Here is a 23,632-nt window from a genome sequence, read left to right as displayed (position 1 = left end):
CTCCCTTGACCCCGTTTGCTTCTCTGGCTTTGTCGATGCCTCCTTTGAACTGTTCTCCTAGATTTATATCATCAACTCTAGGTTTTGTCCAGTTAATACTTGTACGTACATGTTCATGTAAGCGTGTGTATTTGCTGCCAGGACATAAAAACCAGCTTAAACTGGCCTTAACAATAAACGCATTCATTCATGGAAAAGTCCAGATTGGCTGGCTTCAGGTACGGTTTACCCAGGTACAGGCTCCCATGAGATCACCAAGGTCCTGCGTCTGCTCCTCTGCCTGCTCTGCCTTTGGGATTGGGCTCATCCCCCAATACTTGGTGAGAATCTGCGACGTCTGCACACGTCTTCTCCTGCCGCGCCACATGGGGGGAGAGGGTCTCTTCTCAGAGCTCAGAGGGGGATCAGCTCACCCGCACCCAGCCTAAAAACCGGGCTCTGTTTTATCGAAGGAAGAGTGGCGGAAGCTGACAGCTGCTCTTCGGTGCAACCGCATGGCTTTTCCTAAAATTCATCCAACCCCACCCAAAGCAGGGCCTGATTCTTCTGACTTCAGTAGTTGTGTTGGCACAGTTGTCCCATTTCCTGGGCTCAGAAGCTCAGGCCCCACTCTTGCGTCTTCCTACCCCATAGTCCCGTGATCGTTCCGGTCACTGAGCCCAGAGTCCCTCCGTCTTGGAGCCCCATGTGAGCTTCTGCCTGCTCGGGGGGCTTTCTGTGGATAGCGGGGTCCACCTGAGTTCACCTGCCACCTTCCTATAGCAGTGTGGTCACAGCCCTTGTTGATCTGCCACTATTTCTGTGTTTCTTTAGGAGGTACCAGGTCTGTGCACCCTCACTGTATTCTATTTTACAGCTTACTTCTGCTCTCCTCCCTTGCTCACTTCACCTCCCCACTTAGATTTGGAATGTCACAGAAGCTTATCTGACATTTCCTTGGGTTGTCCCACAGCTTTCTGGCTGTGGGACTAAATCAAAGCTGCTGTGGGTGGGACTTGCCTCAGGCTGCTTAGATGGAACTCACATTTCTAGAAAAGTCCCAGCCAGGGTCACACAGCGAAGCCCAGGTCCTGGCAGAACTGCACAAGAGCAGGTCCTGCAAGGTGAAGGTTCCTGTGTGGTAGGGGGAGAAGTTCTGGGGTCAGAGGAGTTGAAGCAATGCCACATCCAGCAAGGTTAACTTCTTTTGTCTTTTCTTTATCATGTGAATTTTCAAAGCCTTGGTATGGTAACATCTGCACAAGGATGCAATAGTTGGTGGTGCTTTCCAAATGAATTTGACCACGTAATCTTTTACTACAAACAGAGCTTCGCAGGACGAGGGTCTCGCGTCATGCCTTGGGCTGTGCCAGCCTCAGCGGCGCTGAGCCCAGCAGGGGCCCCTGGGAACTCCTCCAGAGAGAGGCCCACTGGGCCTCTGTGCTCTCCAGCCCTGGGGACTCATCCACACATTTGGGAACTTCTCTCTGCTATCCCAGAGCCTTACTGAGAGTATGATAGAGTTCTAGCTTTAGCTTCATGCCGTGTATGGGAGGCTCGATGTTCTAGAACAAATCCTAGTTTGGGAATCTCTGGAGGTCAGAGATGGTGTTGAATTTGTAGGATAAAATAAAACACTTTTTCTTGGGTAGACACTTAATAACTTGTCCACTGGCTGAAATTCAGAGTAAGATGTAGCTATATACATGCATTCTATTTTTCTCTCAACAAAGATCTGGTTTAAATCATCACTTTAAGTAGAAGTTTGAAGCTTTTTTTTTTTTTTTTTAATAGGAGGCACTGGGGATTGAACCCTAGACCTCGTACATGGGAAGCAGGTGCTCATCCACTGTGCTACACCTGTTACCCCAAAAGTCCCAAGCTTTTCATGGAAGCATGAACGTCCTTCTGGAGGTTGCTAGCTCTTCTTGAATTGCATGACTTCTGTGTTATGTCGTATGATGTAAAGGTTTAATAATAGGGGGTGATATGCATATTAGCTTTTCACAAAAGTTTCTTCTTTCTTTTGCCATAGATCTCACTATTGGGTAACAATAACTATAGATTGTCGGATGGCCAACAAAAAATTTTCCAATCTTTTTGGAAAAAAAGAAAGAGAAGGTTTTATTTATTAGATCGTGTAAGCTGCTACATGAGAACAGTGCTAAGGCCAAGTATACATGGTGAGTAATTTTGTAAGCATTTTCATGGGAGAATGGAGAGCCTCTTTTAAGAATGAAATTTAATGATTTCTTTTTAAATAATTGAATATTAATCAATAATGAATAGTTGAAATGGCAAGAAGCGGCTTGGCTCCAGGCGTTCTCTACTAAAAACAATACTCTTTCAGAGGGTCAAACATCTCTAGAAAAATCAGCACAGGCTCATCCCGAGAAAGGAGTCAGCTAAGCTTTTTAATTATTTTTTATAAGTGTGATTGTGGATGAATTTAATCTAAAATAGCGACTCAAGTAAGGGTGGTTATGGCAGAGAGGAGGACCTTAAACTAAATTAGCACTTTCCTCTTAAATGAAATCCAGTGCTCAATAGGCAGTACTATGACTGCTCAAATAGACCGCCCAAGAGGAGAGGCTGTGGATATGAAAAACGAAGGCCTGGTTGCACATATCACTTTTTAGGTTTAAAGTCTAGTGTGCCCCCACATTACCTTTGGATGCCCCTAAGATTCTGATTCAGTAGCTCTGGGGTGGGGCCTGGAATCTGCATTGTTAGCAAGTGCTCAGGAGACTCCCATATCATTTGTCCTCAGTGTCGGTGTGAGAAAGGCTGGCCAAGGTGGCCCCAGGTCTGGGTAGTGGGCGGGCCATGCTCTCACCTCTTCCGACACAGCCTGCCAGTGAGCCTGGCCGTTGTCCACAGAATACTGCAAGTCTAATCTAGTGAATCATGTATACTTCAGTCCAAATCTTTTCTTAAGGAACTTGTCCTTTCCAAAAACCAGCTTAAATAGACTTTGGAGGGAGTCTTTGGGATAGCTTATCAGAAATGATAACAAATATAGATCTGGGGCCATGGCTGCCCAAGGAACGGTTCTGTGAGGAGGATCAGAGGCGTGTAAATGTTGGTTGATCAGATGACTCATTACACTGGAATTTTCTACAAGGGTCCTGCTGTGTGTTATGTATTTCTGACCTCATCTCATGTGGGAGCCAATAAACCATCTGCCTGATAAAAGCCCTTCATTCAGAAAAATAAACAAATCAATACAGAGCCTTTCCTTTACCTGCTGCTGGAAAGTGTGCCAGACATTCTTTGTTTCCATCTCATGATGTCTAGAGGTTCTCCTGAGTAATGGGACCCAAATCTTTGCTAAGTTGACTCTCCAGGTGTTATTTTATCAGGATAGACTCAACAAGGGGGGATCACTATTGCTTGCAAATCATCAAGTCAGCACTCCATGGGGCCTTTATGTCTTTTGTAGCCTTATGCTTAACCTCATCTAAAATGGTTGAGATTTTATGCAAAGCTAGTTTAGTAGCGATCACTGCTGTACTCTGTTTCAGGCCATCGATAAAATGATATAAGAACAACATAAAACTTTTGTTAAGGTTTATTGCTGCTTCATTGGTCTTTAACATATAGATAGGATTTTCTTTTATGGGCTGATATTTAAAATTTCATTATTTATCCCAAGCTATTAGTGTTTCTCAACGCCAACTCACAGTATTATTGTCAAAATCTACGTGGGAAAGAAATATCTTTTGAGAGATCAAATTCCAATTCTAAGTGGTGTAAAATGATGCTGTTCTTGTAAATGTGTATTTAAGTAATGATGCGGTAATTAGAAAACATGCATGCTTCTCTGCCTTTGCAGAGCCCTAGAAGGACACACATCCACTTCTTTGTTGTTGTGTTGATGACGTCATCTTCATATCACCTATTGGGATGGCCATAAAACACCCAGGAGCCTGGTGCCTGGTTATTATTAGGAAAAGCAGGAGCAACTCTATGACAACTAGAATTTTTGTGGTTGGCCACGATTTCTCAGAGAGGAGTTAGACTTTGTCCTAACTAGACGGGTCTAAATGGACAAATAAGCTAATGAACCTCAAGTCACAGTGAACCCTATTTTTGTGATTGACTACTCTTGGTGGTTACCTATGACAGTTAATTTCCTGATGGGCTCATCAGAATTTAGAGTGACTGAAAATCAGAAGTCTCCTGGGGCCATGTTGGGATTTAAAAATTACTGAGGGGGAAACAGACTTGGCCCAGTGGTTAGGCATCCGTCTACCACATGGGAGGTCTGCGGTTCAAACCCCGGGCCTCCTTGACCCGTGTGGAGCTGGCCCATGCACAGTGCTGATGCGCGCAAGGAGTGCCGTGCCACGCAGGAGTGTCCCCCGCATAGGGGAGCCCCACACGCAAGGATTGCGCCCCGTAAGGAGAGCCGCCCAGCGCGAAAGAAAGTGCAGCCTGCCCAGGAATGGCGCTGCCCACACTTCCCCTGCCACTGACGACAACAGAAGCAGACAAGGAAACAAGACCAGCAAATAGACACAGAGAACAGACAACCGGGGGAGGGGGGGAATTAAATAAATAAATAAATCTTTGAAAAAATAAAAATAAAAAATAAAGTAAAAGGAAATATTATTAAAAAAAATTTAAAAAAAATAAAAATTATTGAGGTTGCCAACTAGTAAGACTTAACCGTAAACATTTTCAGACCAAAATTATGCCTCTCCTTTGGTCCAGAAATCTAGAGGTTGTGACCCAATGTCTGTCTGAGCCTTTGGGAAGATTTAATGTCTGATTTCCGGGAAAAACTTTCGCCCTTACCCTAAGCCAGTGGTTCTCAATTTGGGGCATTCTCCCCCCACTCCCTGCCCTTTGCACCCAGGGAATATTTGGTGTATTTTGGTGGTCACAACCAGGTGATAGTGCCACTGGCAACTAGTGGGCTTCTAATAAGATATTAAATATACTACAGTGCACAGGACAGCCCCAAGGCAAAAGATTATCCAGCCCCAAAAGTCAATCTAGCCAAGGAGAGAATCCCTGCTCTAGGCTATCTTGAGACCCCACTGGGTATGGCTTGGAGCTGGCATTCCAGAAAGGTGAGAGTCATATAGGTGTTTTCTCTTTGTGAATATCTGGCAAAGAAGGCTCAGAATTAAATAGAGTCCTCTTTAATTGACTCTATCACTTGTCAGGGGAGTCAACTCTAAAATCCTGAATTTGCCCAAAGTTCAACCAGGTTTTGAATTGAGGGAGCCAGGCCAAGGGAAATTTTGCCCATCCATTCTTCTAGATTCTCTAAAATCTTTCCCTGCCTTGAGTAGCTCTTGAGAAAAAAAAAAAATCCAACATATATGCCTCTTGTCATCTTAGTTTTCCAAGGATTGCCAAATTGAGATAATAAGCTCCTGGACTTGATTGAATTAATGAAAGAAAACTGTAAAGTGCCATATAAAGTAGTGATAATGATAAATGGACGTTTTCCTTATAGCTTTTTTGGGGATGTATTTAGGAAACTCTCCTGTTAAGCATATCTCTGTGACTTTAGCAAAACCGTGCACATCTGCAACCCAACAGCATTGACAACACACAAGTCCGCCTCCACGGCGGTTTCCTTATTGAAACTGACTGTCGGACATGGAAACCCCAGGTGCCTTTCTAACCTAGGCCAGCGCCAGCGTGAAACTTCCCTCTTCACTCACCTGCCCTCCGCCCCCTCCCCCACCAGTCTTGCCCTGGCTCCTCAGTTCCTCCTAAGGGGAAGGCACACAGAGCCCTAAGCTCTACCTTCTAGAGACTCACAGAGGAAGGTGGAGGCTTCTTCAACCTGTGAGCTCCTTTCCCGGGTGACTGCAGAATGGAACAGGTGAGCATTCAGGCCACCGTAACACTTTCCGACTGTAGGTCAGAGTTTGGGCTGAGAGGGGAAGGACAGGTATGGGATGGTCTCACCTCTGTCATCCTTGGAGACTTTTCTTTTTTATTGCTTTTTATATAAACTTGCATGCAGGAGAATCTTCTTGGAATATAGTGCCCGGAAGGTAAATTAATCTCTTTCCGAAGAACTTGGGTACTTCCTTCAACTGGGAAACCCACGGGTGTCCTTAGCTGCTTCAGCTGAGAGGAAGCCTGTTGGGTGCTCAGCGGCAATGGCTAATTAAACCCAGATGCCTGCCTGGTAATTGGTTTTGGTTTGTCTTTTATCTTGAAATTTTCTATATGATTTAGTAATGTAAGACAACTCACCTCTATGAGGAAGTGAGTAGGGCAGAAATGATAAACCAAAAAAACAGATAAAAAAAAGAGGGAAAGTTTTAAAGTTAGTGGCACTTTAATAATATAATAGTAGCACAGAACCTTTGTGAAATGTGGTGTAAGTAAATAACGGAATCATTTGGCTTCTGTGCTTAGTCCAGTGGCAGTGCTCATAGATAGGCAGGGTTTCCCCAACATACTTTATTTCTTGTTGGCTCTACTTGTCAGTCATGAAATGCACAGACTCTATCTTCCCTTCTTTCTCCAATTCTTTTACTCATGCCTAAGGCTCAATAATTAAAAGAAAAAATCCCTAAAATGGGTTCATTCCTTTGCAAAGAAGTCTGCCTATGGGGTATCCCTCTGCTGTTAAAATCTAGACCAGACATTGCAGGAGGGAAGAAACCTTGCGTTTTCAGTTACATCTTTTCTGAGTGCTTGGTTGTCAAGGCCCCGGTGTCCCTCATGACTTCAGCATTTCTTCTGCTCTGGCTCTTCTCTTTCCTTTAGTTCTGGTCGTATCTCCGGCAAGGAACTTTAGGGATCATCCCACCCTCCTCCAAAGGATAACGGACATTGAAACGAGCAAGGCCTCCCTAGTCTATTGCTTCTCCTACAACGTCCCATGGTCCTAGTCTCAAAACCACTTGAAGCCAAGCTGTAGGCATTGGTACCTAACTGAGGGAAGTCATACTCATTTAGGTGTCCTAGAGTTAGAATTTGTGAAGGGTCACCTTAAATTAACTGAAGTATAACCTTGTGCCTTCCACACACAAAGGATTTTCTAGGTCAGTGTTTCTTAAAGTGTGCTCTTTCCAAACACTGGCCCTATTAGACACTAGAAAAGCAGGTTCCATTGTCAAAAAACAGTGTTTGCAAAACACTGCATAGTGTATCTTGCTGTTAGAGATTCAAAAAGGACAACACTAGCACACAAGGGTCTTCAAGAATTTTTGCAATGCTCAAATTCGTTTGCCTATTTTTAATTCACCGCTGTGTTCAGCCACAGCTTTCCCTTATTCTTCACTTACATGTGTATCAACAAATGACATCTCAGCGAATTTATGGCTCTCTGGAACACACTTTGGGAAAGGTGTCCTAAGCAAAGACGTGCAAAGGTTCTCAGTTTTTGAGATTTGATTATTAGAGCCCCTGACATTATGAGGTTGCCTAGGAAACCATATTTTTGCCATAATACAAAAACATTCACTAAAAACTGACAACTTTTAATGTCGCCCTATTTAAACATTTGTCCCCACCCATCTCATCAATGCGTTTCAAGAGCTCACATCTTTCTGGCTCATAATCTTCGTGATTGTCACCATGTTGTAAACATCTGACAGCACAATGTTTTTTCACCTACGAAGTGAAATGGGAATTCTGTCAAGAGAGGCAGACTTTCACGAAGTAAATGTGACGTCGGAGGACAGCTCAAACAGTGAAAAAAAGAAGCCATTTTCAAAAGAGATTCTGAAGTTGAAGACGAGATGGATTCTCCTGATGAGAAAGCTCTGAATTTTCAAATTCCAAAGAAAAAGAGGTGCTCGTGGGACAACAGCAATGATTTCTTTAAAGGACTCTTCCCCCCCAATGATCTACTTTATAAGGATGTGATAAAAATTACACCGCAAACAAAGAGTCTCAGATAATTTTATCTGATATTTAGTATAATGAGACTGCTTGTCAAACTTGGTTCCTTATTTTGGTCATCCTAAAAATTAATGATTTAATTCTAAATTTTCCCCCAAAATGAAGTCTTAGAAGCTATACCCCTCACCCATTATTTATTACTAATTTTGGGTTTGTATTCACTGTAAATGCTCTTTTTCTGGTGCCAGTCATCCTTCGGTGAGGTGAACCTCCTGTCCAGCAAACAGGACTACAGTGGACTTTAAAATTTTTTATTTCAGAGAGCAAGCAGTTATAAAGGGCTTTAATACTTCACATTATCCATGGATGTTGCTAATTAAAGACAAATATTTACTGAATGCAAAGCAACACCGCTGGGTGGCATTGCACGGTGAGCCTGGTGAGCTGGGGTTCAAAGCCCAATTTTATTTCTTGCTACTTCCGTGACTGTGGACAAGGTCCTTAGCCTCCCAGGGCCTCAGTTTTCTGTCTGAAGCAGATGGAATAATAAAATCACGTACCTTCTAGGTATATAGCGAGATGTTGTGTCATGGCCCATGGTAAGCACTCACATTTTAGTTATTAAGCTAATCCATATGAAATTGCTGGGATGTGACTGTTTTTATCTACAAAAAATGGGACTTTAATATGATTTGACATATTTTTTCTTTGCCTCTTTCCACAGCCTCTAGCTGGCTGTGCTTTGCTCTGATGCAGCTCGTCATTCTCTGGGTGGCCTGCAGGAGGCAGTGTGGTGAGGGCAGAAGCAGGGGCACAGGCCTCCCCCTCTGCTATTTTCATCTGCAGCATTTATCTGCCTCCACTCTGGGACTTCTTTAATCTTCACCTCTTGAATAAGGTAGATTCACCATGAAACTACCGACGTTTAGCTGTCAAGCCCCCCATTTGTGAGAGATCCTCCCAAAGTCCTGGGATGGATCCTGGAAATGGGTTCACAGAAGCAGTATGTTTGTAAAATTGCCCCAAAACAAAGATTTTAACCTGAGTCCATTAAGTTCATCATCACTGCACTCCAATTTCTCTTCTGTCGCCCTACACTCCTCTTGGGTAGCCTGGGAGCAGTCGTGGAATTTTGGAAGTGCTCAAGGGGCGGGTGAGGTGAAGGTAGTCTTGCTTTGGCTTTGGTGGAATGCGTTCCTGAGATCCGCCTTCACTCTGTGCACAGCCAGGCATTGCTGGCTCTCTGGTGCAGGGACCTACACTTCCCACCTACAGAGCAGCCCCCAGGCAACGCGACTGGAAGGTCCTGGGCCGGGTGCCATATTGTATCGTGAGCATGTTCCCTCTCTCCTGCCTGAAAGCGGGGGGGGGGGTGGGGGGGGGTGGAGGAGAAACCAAGTTTGACATGTTCTTTGCCAGAAGTCAGTTGGTGAAAATTTCATCAGAAGCCTAAATTGCAAGAAGACTGGGTTCTTATCAAAATGGGAGTTATCTCATATACAAACATTTTTACTCCTGCGAATCTTTCTGTCTACCATGCTATGGGAAAGATAGAATTATCTTTCTATTCTGTGCATAGAATGGATGATAACCTTTTTGTCTTAGGAGGAGGTCGTAAAAAAATAGTAGCCAAAAGATGAAGCAAAGAGGTATGTTTGTCATTTAGTCAATAAAAACACTACGGTTTTGTTGGATTTTGAAGCTCTTGGTGGTATTTGTCAGCATAAATTGTGCAATTTGTTGAGATTTCTTTTCTCAATTTTATATAAATACATACATCCAGAAAAAGATTCTATTTATAATTCTATCTTCTTTTTCTTAAAAAAGGACCCTGCGATTATAAAATCGTCAGGGCCCCCAAACCTGATTCCTTCCAGGTTCCTAGGCTTCTAAGCCTAAAGAGATGTCTCTTCTTTGTGGCATCCAACCAATCCTTTTTACAATTTTAATATCCAACAATAAAGTGAATATTATTTTAATAGGCCTTTCCCTCCTAGGAAAAATAATGGTGGCCATGCAGAAAAGGAAGAGAGTGGCACAGGAGTTCATTCTTCACAGCCCCCCCCCCCCCCCAGCCCAGCAGATCAGCAGCAGGGGTGCCTTCTTCCTTGTTCATGTGCACATCTTAGTATGAATGGAGGGACTTGTGCTCTTGTTTTCTAGGAAAAATTTTTCATTGCATAATTGTTGTAATATTGCTGTTAGAGTCATAGAACAATTTAAGCAATTTTATTCTGCAAGACCCCTGTTTTGTTAATGTCAGGATAAATGATTGACATTTATTATAACATAAGTGAGTTCTAGTGCTAATATAACTAGAGGGCATTTGACAATTTCTAACTATACTTAAATTTATTTAACAGAGATCTTCTATACCTGTTTTTAACTTATGCATAGAATATTGAAAAAGGTCATAAATAATGAAATTACTTGTCTATGGAAAATGCTGTTAGCACCAGACCTATTTCATAGTTGGTAGAGAATTTCTAAGCAGCTCTATTACCCAAACTTCACTTTTGTTGTTATTTTTATGTTATTTGAGGTTAAATTGGGTTATTTTAGTTGTACTAAACACATTTCAACCTTACTTTTTTTTTTTTTGTGGGACTTCTTAGCTCCAGAAATAAGAGAATGTATTTAGGTTCTAAAAAGTGTCATAATAACATTTTTTAGACTTTAATTGGCTATTTTAATAGGGTACAATAAGTAATGGCAGAAATTGTAGCACTGATCTGGAGAAAGTGGCCATGGTAGCTGCTGAGGGTAGGAAGAGGGAAGAAGAGATATGATGAGGGGGCATTTTCAGGACTTGGGATTGTCCTGGATGGTGCTGCAGGGACAGATGCTGGACATTGTATGTCCTGCCATGGCCCACTGGGTGGACTGGGGAGAGTGTAAACTACAGTGTAAACCACTATCCATGTGGTGCAGCAGTGCTCCAAAATGTATTCACCAAATGCAATAAATGTCCCACATTGAAGAAAAAAAAAGAAAGGCTGGGGTACCTAGTCCTTCCGTGAGTTTTCTGAGTGTTGCTGAATGTTGGAGCATCTCGCCCTGGTTAACATCCATAAAGAAAACCTCGACTACACTGTCGCGTGGCTGAAGAGTTAAACATTTGCTCCTTTTCCTCCTCCCAGGGTCGACTGTCTGTGGCATATTTGTTCTACCTCATGTCATTTCCGCGAGGCACGTCGACATAACAGAGAGCTGGTAAGGGCTGCAAATCATAAGACTCTTGAAATATATTTTCTGGCATTGCCTTCAATTGTGCAAATCTTATGGAGTTGTCCTTAAACTATGCAAATTATGTTATAAGAAGGAAACAACATAGCAAGAACTATGTCAGCCTCACATCCCAACAAATATAAGGCTGTATAAAAAGAAAAATAACTTTTAAATTTGATTTAATTCAGTCATTATCGGCAACATGCTCTTAGATACAGAAAGCTTTTCTTGTCCTACAGGCCTGATTTGAGTTCTAAAACCTAAGACTCAGTATACCCCAAGCATTCCCTGAGGGAATGAAATCATATCATTCATGTTTTCAATCCTCAAACTTCGCTGAGTAGCCGCTGTGTGGAAGGTGTGCTTTTATGCCCTATGGACATGGTGGTGAGCATGGCACTGCACCCCTTGCCTTTAGAAAGCTTCTCTTTTAGGGCAACAAATGCATGGGCAATGTACATGCTCTGCAGAAGAATAAAGGCGGGGGGGGGGGCGTTATGGGGCTGAGACTCATGGGGAGGGCAGTCTAGAGGGAGTTACCAGAGAAGACTTCTCAGGAAGCGGACTTGGCCTAGTGGTCAGGGCGTCCGCCTACCACATGGAAGGTCCGTGGTTCAAACCCCAGGCCTCCTTGACCTGTGTGGAGCTGGGCCACGTGCAGCACTGATGTGTGCAAGGAGTGCTGTGCCACACAGGGGTGTCCCCTGTATAGGGGAGCCCCATGCGTAAGGAGTGCACTCCATAAGGAGAGCTGCCCAGCGCGAAAGAAAGTGCAGCCTGCCCAAGAATGGTGTCGCACACAAGGAGAGCTGACACAAGATGATGCAAGAAAGAGAAACACAGATTCCCCGTGCCGCTGATAAGGATAGAAGTGGTCACAGAAGAACACACAGTGAATGAACCTAAAGAGCAGACAACTGGGGGTGAGGGGAAGGGGAAAGAAATTTAAAAGAAAAAGGAAGATTTCTCTGAGGAGATGGCCTTTGGGTAGGGTGCTAGGTACAGTGAGGGAGGGAGACCCATGAAGTCTGAAGGAAAGAGGGAGAGTCGAGTGCAGATGGTTGGAGGTGGGAGTAAGCATGGCTTGTCTGAGGAACAGCAAGTGAGGCCAGTGTGGCTGGACCAGACAGAGTGAAGGGGTGAGTGGGGGAGGTGAAATAGTAACCCGTCATGTAGGGTGAGTCCTTGGGTGAGGTGAGCTGCTTTGATTTATGGAGAAGATACTACAGGTGGGCAAGAGTAGAAGTGGTCTTTATCCCTTAGCAAATGTGCTGAGAGACCACCTCCCAGATTTAGTGGCTCAGAGCTATAACCGTTTTATCTAGCCCACAAGCCTGCAGGTCGACAGTTTGGGCTGGACTCAGCAAGAAGTCTCAACTACGCTTAAATATTTAAGTTCAGAGGAGCAAGATGTTAATGCAATTTTGAGTAGTTAGTGACAGCTTCATGGAACAGCTAAGACTTGAGCTGGAAAGATGTGATGTGTTTGGATATATCGGCGAGGACATCCTGGAAAGGGGAAAATGTAAATGAAGGAACTGAAGCGTGAACACACATAGTGTATTGGAAAAAGGGTTTGAAGGCCAATCTGACCAGAGTTATGACGTCTCTGAGGAAGTGTTGCAAATATTGTAGGATGTGGCTGGGATTTGGAGAGACTTGATCACAAGAGGATTTTGGCTCTGAGATGGTAGAAAGTAGCAATGGAAGACTTTTAAGCCTATAAGCAAGCAGTGTGTGCGATATGGGAGAAGCGCTGCTGGTGAGAAGAATGGGGCTGGGTGTGCTAGGCATTGTAGAAAATGTGCTGGCCATTGCACCAGATGTGTTGGTTCTTATGGGTAAATGTGCTGGTCATTGTGGTAAGTGTGCTGGTTGTTGTGCTGGATGAGCTGGTCATTGTACTGGACATGCTGGTCATTGTGGTAAATGTGCTACTCATTGTGCTGGATGTGTTGGTCATTTGACCTGATGTGCTGGTCATTGTGGTACTGGTTCTTGTGGTAAATGTACTAGTTGTGGTAAATGTGCTGGCCATTGTGCTAGATGATCTGGCCATTGTGGTAAATGTGCTGGTCCTTGTGGTAAATGTTGCTGGTTGTGCTGGATGAGCTGGCTGTTGTGATAAATGTGCTGGTTGTTGTGGTAAATGTGCTGGCCATTGTGCTGGATGAGCTGGTCATTGTGGTAAATGTGCTGGTCCTTGTGGTAAATGTTGCTGGTTGTGCAGGATGAGCTGGCTGTTGTGCTGGAGGTACTGGTCATTGTGGTAAACATTCTGGTCCTTGTAGTTAATGTGCTGGTCGTTGTGATAAATGTGCTAGTCGTTGTGTTGGATGAGCTGGTCATTCTGGTAAATGTGCTGGTTGTTGTGGTAAATGTGCTGGTCTTTGTGGTAAATGTGTTGGTCATTGTGCTGGATATGCTGGTCACTGTGGTAAATGTGCTGGTCGTCGTGCTGTTTTTGCGTGTCCTTGTGGTAAATGTGCTGGATGTGCTGGTTATTGTGCTGGATGTGCTGGTCCTTGTGGTAAACGTGCTGGTGGTTGTGCTGTTTTTGCTGGTCACTGTGGTAAATGTGCTGGCCATTGTGCTTGATGTGCTGGTCGTTGTGGTAAATGTGCTAGTCATTGTGCTGGATGTGTTGGTCACTGGACCAGATGTGCTGGTAATTGTGGTACTGGTCCTTATGGTAAATGTGCTAGTTCTTGTGGTAAATATGCTGGTTGTTGTGGTAAATGTGCTGGCCATTGTGCTGGATGAGCTGGTCATTGTGGTAAATGTGCTGGTCCTTGTGGTAAATGTTGCTGGTTGTGCTGGATGAGCTGGCCATTGTGCTGGAGGTACTGGTCATTGTGGTAAATGTTCTGGTCCTTGAGTTGATGTGCTGATCATTGTGATAAATGTGCTAGTCAGTCGTTGTGCTGGATGAGCTGTACATTCTGGTAAATGTGCTGGTTGTTGTGGTAAATGTGCTGGTCCTTGTTGTAAATGTGTTGGTCATTGTGCTGGATATGCTGGTCACTGTGGTAAATGTGCTGGCCTTTGTGCTGGACGTGCTGGTTGTTGTGGTAAATGTGCTGGCCTTTGTGCTGGACGTGCTGGTTGTTGTGGTAAATGTGCTAGTCGTTGTGCTGGGCTGCTGGGAATGCAGAGGGGCTGACAGTTGCCCACCCACTGGAAAGGCATGATGCTACAAGGGCCCACGTTGGAGTGATGGCCATAAAATCAGGAGGGTGGATATACAAGCTGCTTTATAAGGCAAGTCCAAAGGATTCCTGACAGGTTACATATGGGACAGGGATTTGTAAAAGACGATCCTGAGGCAGCACTGCCCAAAAATATGTTCTCCGTTATCAAGTTCTATTGATTTAATATAGGGGAATACCTAAAAACAAAAACAGAAAACTTCTTAGGAAGTCAGGAGAGGGATCTGCTCCTTCCCAGATGTCATTAGCCTTCAGAGAGGCAGACGGTTTTGTAAGATCTCCAGTAAACTATCAGATAGAGCTGCCTTCAGCAAAGAGTGTGGTTCTCAGAAAAATCCCACAGTTGCCAAGTTTGCATGTCTGCCCTGTATTGCCAGAGGAGCAAAACTATGACGATTGTTTGTCTTCTGCATTCCAAATCATGCATAAGTGCTCCTCATGGGCAGAACGGGACCTGAGACTCTGAAGGCAGGGGTTCCCAGAAACACAGGTTTCACATTTCCAATCCTGCAGTGCAAGGGGGATTATCGGGGGAGGAAATGGTACCAAGCAGTCAACAGTGCAACGCAGGTGGATAATTCCTTCCAATTCCAATTCCAATTCCTTCGGAGATCCCTGTCTTACTTTACAAGATTCCTTTTTAACTGAGTTTGGTCAAAATCCACCTTGGCATTCCCCTAAGCAGTTGCAAAGACATCTAAAAACCATTTAGCTGTGTTTCTTATTATTTCCTATTATAGTGCAAGGCTGGATAGAAAATATGGTGAAATAACTTACTGGGTTGCAGGTAGACTCTCTGGTACCTTATATATCTTTACAGCATCTCAATCTATCATATCTATCTATCTATCTCTATCAAAATAGATGTATAAATTGCTTGTTAATTGTATCTCAGTCTCTTCTGGCATAAATGTGTGTGTGTGTATGTGCACATTTTTTGACTTCTTGGCTTCTTACTGTCTGTGCTACTTGCCTGCTTGCCTCAACATTCCTTCTCCTGCACTGCAATATCAAAATATAATACAGAGGTGGGAAGGAGCTGCTCACAATTATTTTTAAAGTGCTTTTCAGGAGGTCAACTGTCCTATCTTCCTTTCTCCTTAATGCTTCCATAGAGCAAGAAAGGGAAAACTAAAGAACCGAAACTAAATAGAAAACCTAGAAAGAAAATCCATCAAAATCCAAAACTGAGAGGAAGATCGACGTTCTGGCGTGCATCCCTGAGTCTGTTTTGCTGATATGCCTCCCAAGGTGCTCAGTGCTCACCCTCCCACTGCTTTACCCTCCCTTCCTCTTATTTTCCTTCATTCTGCACATTTTGTTCAGAGGCTTATTGCATGCCAGAGATTTTGCTAGAATGGGAAGCTGAAGATACAGAGGCTTACCTCTCAAAACCTCAGTTTCCTGTGGGATATAGATGAGCCAATAAACAATTACAATATAGTGTGAGTATACGATTATTCAAAGAGGGATAATTTAGCCTATTTCTATAATGATCTTTCCTGTAATTCCTCATCCAACTTGATCGGTATGTGTGTCTGCATGCTGTTAATTTATTTCAACCTTTTCTGGCATAAATACTCTCTTATAGGTACTTTAGTTCCTTTCGGGTATATGTTCACTTTCTTAGTTTTCCTTCTTCTCGTTGTGACTCTCTTAGTTTTCCAGGGGTGCCATGACAAATACCACATGCTGGTTGGCTTAAGCAACAGGAATTTGGCCAGGGGACCAAAATCAAGGTCGCGATGGGCCCTGTTTTCTCCTGGCATCTGTAGCTTTTTGGTGCTTGCTTTCTGCAATCCTTAAGGTTCTTGACTTCCATTTCTGCTCCTGTCACATGGCTTCTCTTTCTGGTGTCTACTGACGTCTGGCTTCTACTTGACTTACTGCATTCCCTCTACCTTAGAAGGACTCCAACCCACCCTGATGCAATTAGGGCTCCTCTAAATAGAATCTTTAAAGATCCTGTCACAAATAAATACTCATCTTAACTAACACAAACATCTCCAAAGGCCCCATATACAAATGGGTTCACACCTACAGGTCTCAGGATTAGGGCTTAAACATGTCTTTTGTGGTCCAATGTCCCACCCTCTGGACCCCAAAAAGACATGTCTTCTCATATGCAAAATACATTGATCCAATCCCAACATCCCAAAAGTCTTCAGCCATTTCAGTGGCATCTCTAAGTAAAAGTCTCATCAAAATCATTTATGGGGGCAGTGGACTTGGCCCAGTGGTTAGGGCGTCCATCTATCACATGGGAGGTCCGCGGTTCAAACCTCCATGTGGAGACCCATGTGGAGCTGGCCCACGTGCAGTGCTGATGCGCACAAGGAGTGCCCTGCCACGCAGGGGTGTCCCACGTGTAGGGGAGCCCCACGCACAAGGAGTGCACCCTGTAAAGAGAGCCACTCAGTGCAAAAGAAAGTGCAGCCTGCCCAGGAATGGTGCCGCACACAAAGAGAGCTGACACAACAAGATGACGCAACAAAAAGAAACACAGATTCCGATGCCCCTGACAACAACAGAAGCGGACAAAGAAGGAGGTGCAGCAAATAGACACAGAGAACAGACAACCGGGGTGGGGAGGGGGGAAGGGGAGAGAAATAAATAAATAAATAAATCTTTAAAAAATAAACAGCAAAATCATTTATGGGTATGGTCCATCTTGGGGCAAAATTCCTCTCTATCTGTGGACCTGTGAAAACTAGAAAATAGGCTATCTGCTTCCCGAAAACAATGATGGGACAGAAATAAGATAGATAGTCCCACTCCAGAAGGGAAAAATTGGAAGGAAAACAGAGTTCATGGGTCCCAAGCAAGTCTGAAATTCAGCAGGGCAAAGGCCATTAGACTCCAAGGTCTGAGAGTCATCTATGGACCTCTGTGTTGCTCTCTAGACCTGCTAGAGTGGTAACTCCACCCTTTTCAAGCACAGGGCAGGGGCTGTGCTCTCCCTGAACCTCAGGGTGTAGGCCCCACCCTCCAAGCACTGGGTGGTGGCCAAAGTCTCCCTGGATGCTGGGGCAGAAGGTTTTCCCCTCTAAGCACTGGGGACCTACTCTCTCTGCCAGGATGGAAGACCCACCCGCTTCAAAGGCTGGGTGGAACCCCCTTTCTCTTGTTCCAAAGCAACACTTCTGCTCAGACCTCATTTTCTATGGTTCTGCCCCTGAAGTCCGTGTTCCTTCATTTCATTCTGTCTCTGGACCTTGCAGTCTGGGTTGGCAGTGTATCTGCTCGTGCAACATTCTCAAAAACCCTGTTGGTTTTCTATACAATTTAAGGGAGAACCATAGAAACTGAGGCAGATAAAAGCATCTTCCCCCGATCCTGCCTGGATAATGGCATTTGCAATTCTGACTTCTTCTGAGATGGTCAACGTGATCCCTGAATCATACTCCTAATCTCCTTAGCCAACAGCTGTTGAGTCACACCATCACATGGGGTCCCATTCTCTGGGGTCACATCTCCTGGGAACTGATAGAGCCACTTCTGGCCCTAATCTTAGAGCATACTATATGGACAGGCTGAGAATTTTCCAAATTGGTTCATTTTGGCTTCATCTAAAGAGGATCTTTGAAGATCCCGTTCACAAAAGGGTCCACACTTTAACTAATAATGGCCTCTTCACGGGTTCTCTTGCTAAATGGGATCATATGCACAGGATGTGGGATTAAGACTTCAGCATGTCCTTTGTGAGGGGCATGATTCAATCTCCAGAGGTGACCCATTCCCAAGTGACACGAGTTACGATGGTGGTGGTGGGGTGAACTCATTCTTCATCTTGTGTCAGGGAGGAAGAGAAATGTCTCCTAGGCATGCTTGCTGACCTCTCTACTGCCCTTTATGCCCCCTAGATGCTGCATACAATGTACTTTTTGTTCACCTGCTCACTGAGCTTGTTGGCATCTGTGGCAGGAGGACTTGTGCCTGTGCCACCTTGGTTTGGTGCCTTCCCCTTCTCTCTGGGACTCTTCTCAGTGTTCCCTGCCGTTGCAGATGCTCACAAAGCTTGAAGACCAGGGCTTCCCTGAGCACCCTGGCTATGTGATGACGTTTCCTACCATCTTCCCTTATTATCATCCCTCTATCTACCCCTCTTCCTGGCAAGCACCAGCAGCAACCTTCCTTTACTCCACAGGGCAGGTGGAGGCTTCTTTCAGCACACAGGGTTTAAGGAATACCCGGGAGCCATAACTCAGGCTTGTTGTCTTTCACCACAGCATTTTTCTCAATGCAGGCACTGGAAACGCTAAATGGCCCAGCCGTCTCTCATCTTCATTTGAGGTCTAAATGGAAACTGGAGTGCAGAATCAGTATTTTTTGACTTTCTCTTCAACCTAAGCTTCCAAACCCACCTTTTAAAAGTGGGAAGCTATGACATATATATCTTACCGATATCCTGCTTTCTTTCAGTTTCTCTTTTTCTTTCTACCTCCTTCTGGCCTGGAAAGGTTGGGCTTTCCATTTCCTCTTCTGGAAATGACATCCCTTTGTCAAATGTTCTTTCTTGTTAGGGGAGCTAAGCCTTATTGCCTTGACTTTGATGGTTGATGTGAATTAGGCTTACCAATATAAGGGATACACATCAGAGAGTGTTTAACAAATTGCTGTCCTTGTGGAATTTACTGTTGGGGGGAGCCAGTGGGAGCCTCCTGGAACAACTAAGACTTGAGACTTGTGGGATAAATTTGAATTTTCTAAGTAGATGAAGATAAGAGATGCATTCTAGGCTAAGGAACAAACGTTTTTGAAGTCATGGAAGCACACACATTTGGCAAGTTCGGGAAAAAAGAACTTGTCAAAGTTTTGGCCTCTGTTATTTTAGAAATTCCTGGATAAGAGTTATTTTTATTGTTGTTGGTAGCAGCAACCCAGGCAGCAGAAATGAGCTGACTCTATACTGTAAGTCAAAATATGTGGTTCCATTTAAAATGAGCTGTGAGCCTGTGCAGTTGTCTCTCTTCTCTGCAGATTGCCTTTAAAATAACAGTACAGGGATGATGATAATAAGACATGATGATGATGGTGATGATGATGATGATGAAGAGGTGAGTGACAAAATGTAGGGATTGCCTTCTCTGGTCAAAACCTACCCTTTACTTTTAAATTTTAGTTTAACGCTAAAATTGGAGAAAAAACAATCATGCATAGGAAAAGGGTGGGTGGGTTTTCCTTCTTGGAGCCCTGAGAACTCCTTGGCATCTACTTTCTGCCTCAGACCGTCTGTCAAGGGATCAACATCCATTGGTAGTTCTGAGGTCTCGAGCTCTAGGGTCCTTCCCCACCTCTCTTCTCAGCCAGAATCCCTCTCCTAGGCATGGACTTCCCAAAGCTTGCTTTTGTGTATTCTATCTTTAAATCTGTAGTCTCTGTTGTCCACTACTCTTCTGGTGCCAGCAGTCCCTCCTCACTTCACAGTCCTCCATCCAGTCTGGTTGGGTGTCTCACCCATGCCCTGCCTGATGTCCTAATACCCTTCTGTTCTGGACTTCTAGCCAAGCCTTATCTGTCCACCTTGGGCTCTAATTCCTGCTTCTTTGCTACTGAGGATTGCTGAAGAGAGTCACAAACACTGCGATAATTGAGTTTCCTATCATTCGTTTGAAACATTCGTCCAGTAACCAGGAGGTTTCTTAAGTTAAACTATTTTTCTCGAATTCTCAAATTCTCAAGCACCCATGGAAAATGACTTGACTGTACTTTATGGGAAGAGTGTTTCCATTCCAATTCTACTCCCTCCAACATCCTTCCTCTCCACATTGTTATCTCTCTGTATTTTCTCCTGTCATTTCTTTCTCCTTTCCCATCTCAAAGGAAGAAATGGCATCTCATTCTTCTACACACTCCTACCATGCTCTGGGGAGCACATTGTCCTACCTCTTTATGTACCTGGTACCACCCGTCTTCCACACTTCCCCCTTTCCCTCTCTCTCCAAGAGCTGCTTGTCCTCAATCTTAAAACAAATCTCTATATTCTACTATCTTCATTAGTAACTCTCTTAATTACCCTTCTTTTTTTATCTTTAAATTTTTTGGTTAAGTAGGCTACACTCCCTGCTTCTTTTTCTATATTCCTCACTTGCTCTCTTAAACATTGGCTTTTGCTTCCAATATTCTATTGGAACTGCTTTCTGAAAGATCATCAGTGACCTCTAACTTCTTAAGTCGAGGGATATTTTCTTAGGTATAATTTCCCATGTCCTTATTCTTGCATTTAATGTTGTTAATTAACCTTCCAGTTAAAACCCTCTCTTCCCTTTATTTCTATGACAACTCATTTTGTTGGTTCTCCTATTTTGGTTTCTTCTGAGTTTCCTTTTTCTTTGTTTATCCCTTTTCTTTTCTTGTTCTCTCCCACAAGGGTAAACATCCACTTATAAAATTAGCATTGGCTTTCTTAAAGTCAATAATACTTTCTATAGAGATACACCAGGAGTGTTGGTATTCCATGGACTTTCCATATGTCAACATAGTGAATGATCAGCACAACCCCATGTGGTATAGCTTATTATTATGATTCCCACTTTCCATATGAGGCTATTGAGGCATGGAGAGATTAAATGATTGACCTCATTTATGGGGCTAGTAAATGGCAGAGCTGGGATTCAAGCATAGGCATTCTGACCCCAGAGTATGAGTTCTTAACCACCCTTAATCATGGTTTTCTGCACTATCTCCCCTACTCCCATGACTGACAGTCACACTCAGTGGGTGATTGGGCTCTGTACCTTTTCTTCACTCTAGCATCACACTATCGTCTGAACAGTGCAACTTTGATGCCTGATCCCAATACAGGTCCCATCAAAGCTGTATTTTTTTTTCTGCCCATGAATCTCAGCAACATGCCATCTCTGATATTGCTAATGCACCCACCTGGTCCTACACTTGATATTTATCATTGATGCTCCAATATCCAATTGCCCCTGTAGATTCTGTCTCCTTCACATTGCATCTTCTGCTATTGTTCCATCTCACAGTCCATGTTTATTCTCCTCCTAGCTGGCCTCTATGTCAGTTTTTTGTCCACATAAAAGATGAATTATAGTGTGTGGATGAAATAAATATTTCTCATAGAATGGATGGTCTGCCAAATTCTTCTGTGTTTGTTCCATTCTTAATACCCTTATTATTTAACTCTCTATGTCTTTTAGCAAGAGCCTTAGCTGGCCGAGGCCTTGGGCACAAGTATCTACAACTTTGAAAAGTAATCTTCCATCTATATCTACAAAAAGATGCAAACAACTTTGTGAGTTAGTTTCCAATTGGTTGGAGCAAAACAATTCCATTTGATCATCAGGGAATTGAGTAAATACTTTCATGTGGGATGGGGTTGTTGGGTGGGCTTATATCAGGCTGGAAGAGAGCCCACTGATGAGAGGGAAGAGGATGATGGGCAGACAATGCTGGGGACCCTGATTTTGGGGAACTGGTCCAGGCTTCTGCTCTCAAAACCTGTTTTGGCTCAGAACTGTATCCTGAGTTTTATTTCTCTAGCTTTATGATCAGCATATGCATTTCCAACTAATATTCACAACCTGGTAAAAAAGTAACACTTTTTAATGAAAGATGGTTTTCGATTAATAATACATAAATCAGACACATATCAGGGCCTGGGGGGCTCGAGGTATCCTTCCTAGCTCTTGAATCCTCCCCTTGGAAGCACTGGAAGAAAGAACCCAGGATTTGAGCTGGATGTTGTAGGCATGAGCTTGGCTCCTTGGTAACCTAGGATGAAGCACTTAGTCACAAGGAAACTTAGTTTCTTCATTATTAAAAAAAAAAAATAATGCCTTACCTGTCTTATAGGTAAGACTTGCCTTTTTAAAAGATAATTTGAAAAAGTGAACATTTTCCTAAAGACAGAAAAGATTTACAAATGTCATTTACTATTATATTCAGATTAACAGAACTTCCCTGAGTTTAGTTAATATTTGCCCATTTAAAAAATAGTTTTGACTGATGAGTGGATTCCTAGAATTCTTTAAACTTCTGTGTGTCTTTCCCATTGTGGCTACTTTAGTAAATAATTCCCAAGGATATTCTATTAAGCAAATCAAAACAAGTGTGAATGGCAAAATCCATTCTCGTTTAATGAGAAATGGGTACACATTCTAGAAATGTTTTGGTTTGCTAAAAGCTGCAGGGGGCAATGCACCAGAAATGGGCTGGCTTTTATAATGGGAATTTATTAGGTTAAAAGCTTACAGCTCTGAGGCTGTGAAAGCATCCAAATTCAGGCATCATCAGGGATGCTGGTTCTCCAAAGGTCTGCTGCTGGTAATTCTGGACTCGTTGTCCATGGTAAGGCACATGCAGGCATCTGCTTCTCTTCTGGGTCTCGTGGCTTCAGCTCTGGCAGCTCTGTCTGTGGCTTCCTCTCCCGGGTTCCTCTCTGAGCTCTTGGTTCCTTCTCTCCATCTCTGTGTTTTTTTCACGTGTCTCTGCTTTCAGTCCTCCATTTACAAAGGACTCCAGCAAGAGGACCAAGACCCATCCTGGGTCACGCCTCATTGAAGTCATTCCATCAGAGTCTCCCAGTTGCATCCAATCCAATCAAAGGGTTCCACAGGAATGGGTTAGCTCCAAGAGTATGATCTTTACTGGAATCTACAAAAAGCTTCAAACTTTCACTGTTGGACCATAACTGTAGAATGCTTTGAAAGCATATCGTTGACTGAAAAATAAAGATGTTATATTTATTCTTATTTTTCATGTTCTATATTTTCATGTTCTATTTATGAAACTTATGTTAGTGGGAAAAATGCCTCCAAATCAAGGCAATGGGGGTTGATTTATATATTCAGCCCTTTAAGCCCCGCAGTAGAGTTCACTGGGTGAATACAGTTTGCATGACTTTTCCATAGAATATGCTGAATTCAATAGCATCTGGCACATCTCAGAGAGCCCCACTGCATATCATGAGATGTTTAAATTGTACTGAACACTTTATAAAAGCAATTTCCATCCTGTTGTGTTCTTGTTTTGCAGGTGGTGGTCTGAAACAGTTAACAGTGAGAATAATCTTCACTTTACTTATCTGCAACTGCTCACTGTTGTAGATGAAGAAACAACCCGTATGAATCACTGTTTCTGTTTCCTAATTTTGAGGCTGGCTTCTCCTTAGACAATACTTCGGATTTCACATTTAGGTCCCTGGTGCCAGATGGAAACTTGCATTCGCAGGTGTGTACTTGATTTGTGCCTGCAAAAGTCAAATGGAGTGCTCAGTTTAATAATGACTGGTACTACAGAGACCAATGAACTCTCTTCTTAGTGTAATGGAACCAACACAAATACTGTTTGAAGAATGTGTTTGTCTTGCCCAATTTCAAATGCCCACGAGCACTTGCTTATTCAAAGTGGTCGACTCTATGGGATTAGCA

General features: G+C 43.5%; 1 long non-coding RNA gene across 1 annotated transcript; it reads left to right on the top strand.

Moving 5' to 3' along the window:
• The first annotated feature begins 5,723 nt into the window (after positions 1-5,723).
• On the top strand, positions 5,724-23,426 carry LOC101445747 (uncharacterized). Its single transcript, XR_188137.2, has 3 exons — positions 5,724-5,824; positions 10,944-11,016; positions 23,238-23,426. It is a non-coding gene; the product is annotated as an uncharacterized lncRNA (long non-coding RNA).
• Positions 23,427-23,632: the final 206 nt, after the last annotated feature.

This window comes from Dasypus novemcinctus, chromosome 28, assembly GCF_030445035.2.
Source record: "Dasypus novemcinctus isolate mDasNov1 chromosome 28, mDasNov1.1.hap2, whole genome shotgun sequence".
Classification (NCBI taxonomy): Eukaryota; Metazoa; Chordata; class Mammalia; order Cingulata; family Dasypodidae; genus Dasypus; species Dasypus novemcinctus.
This window is presented reverse-complemented; position numbering and strand designations above follow the sequence as displayed.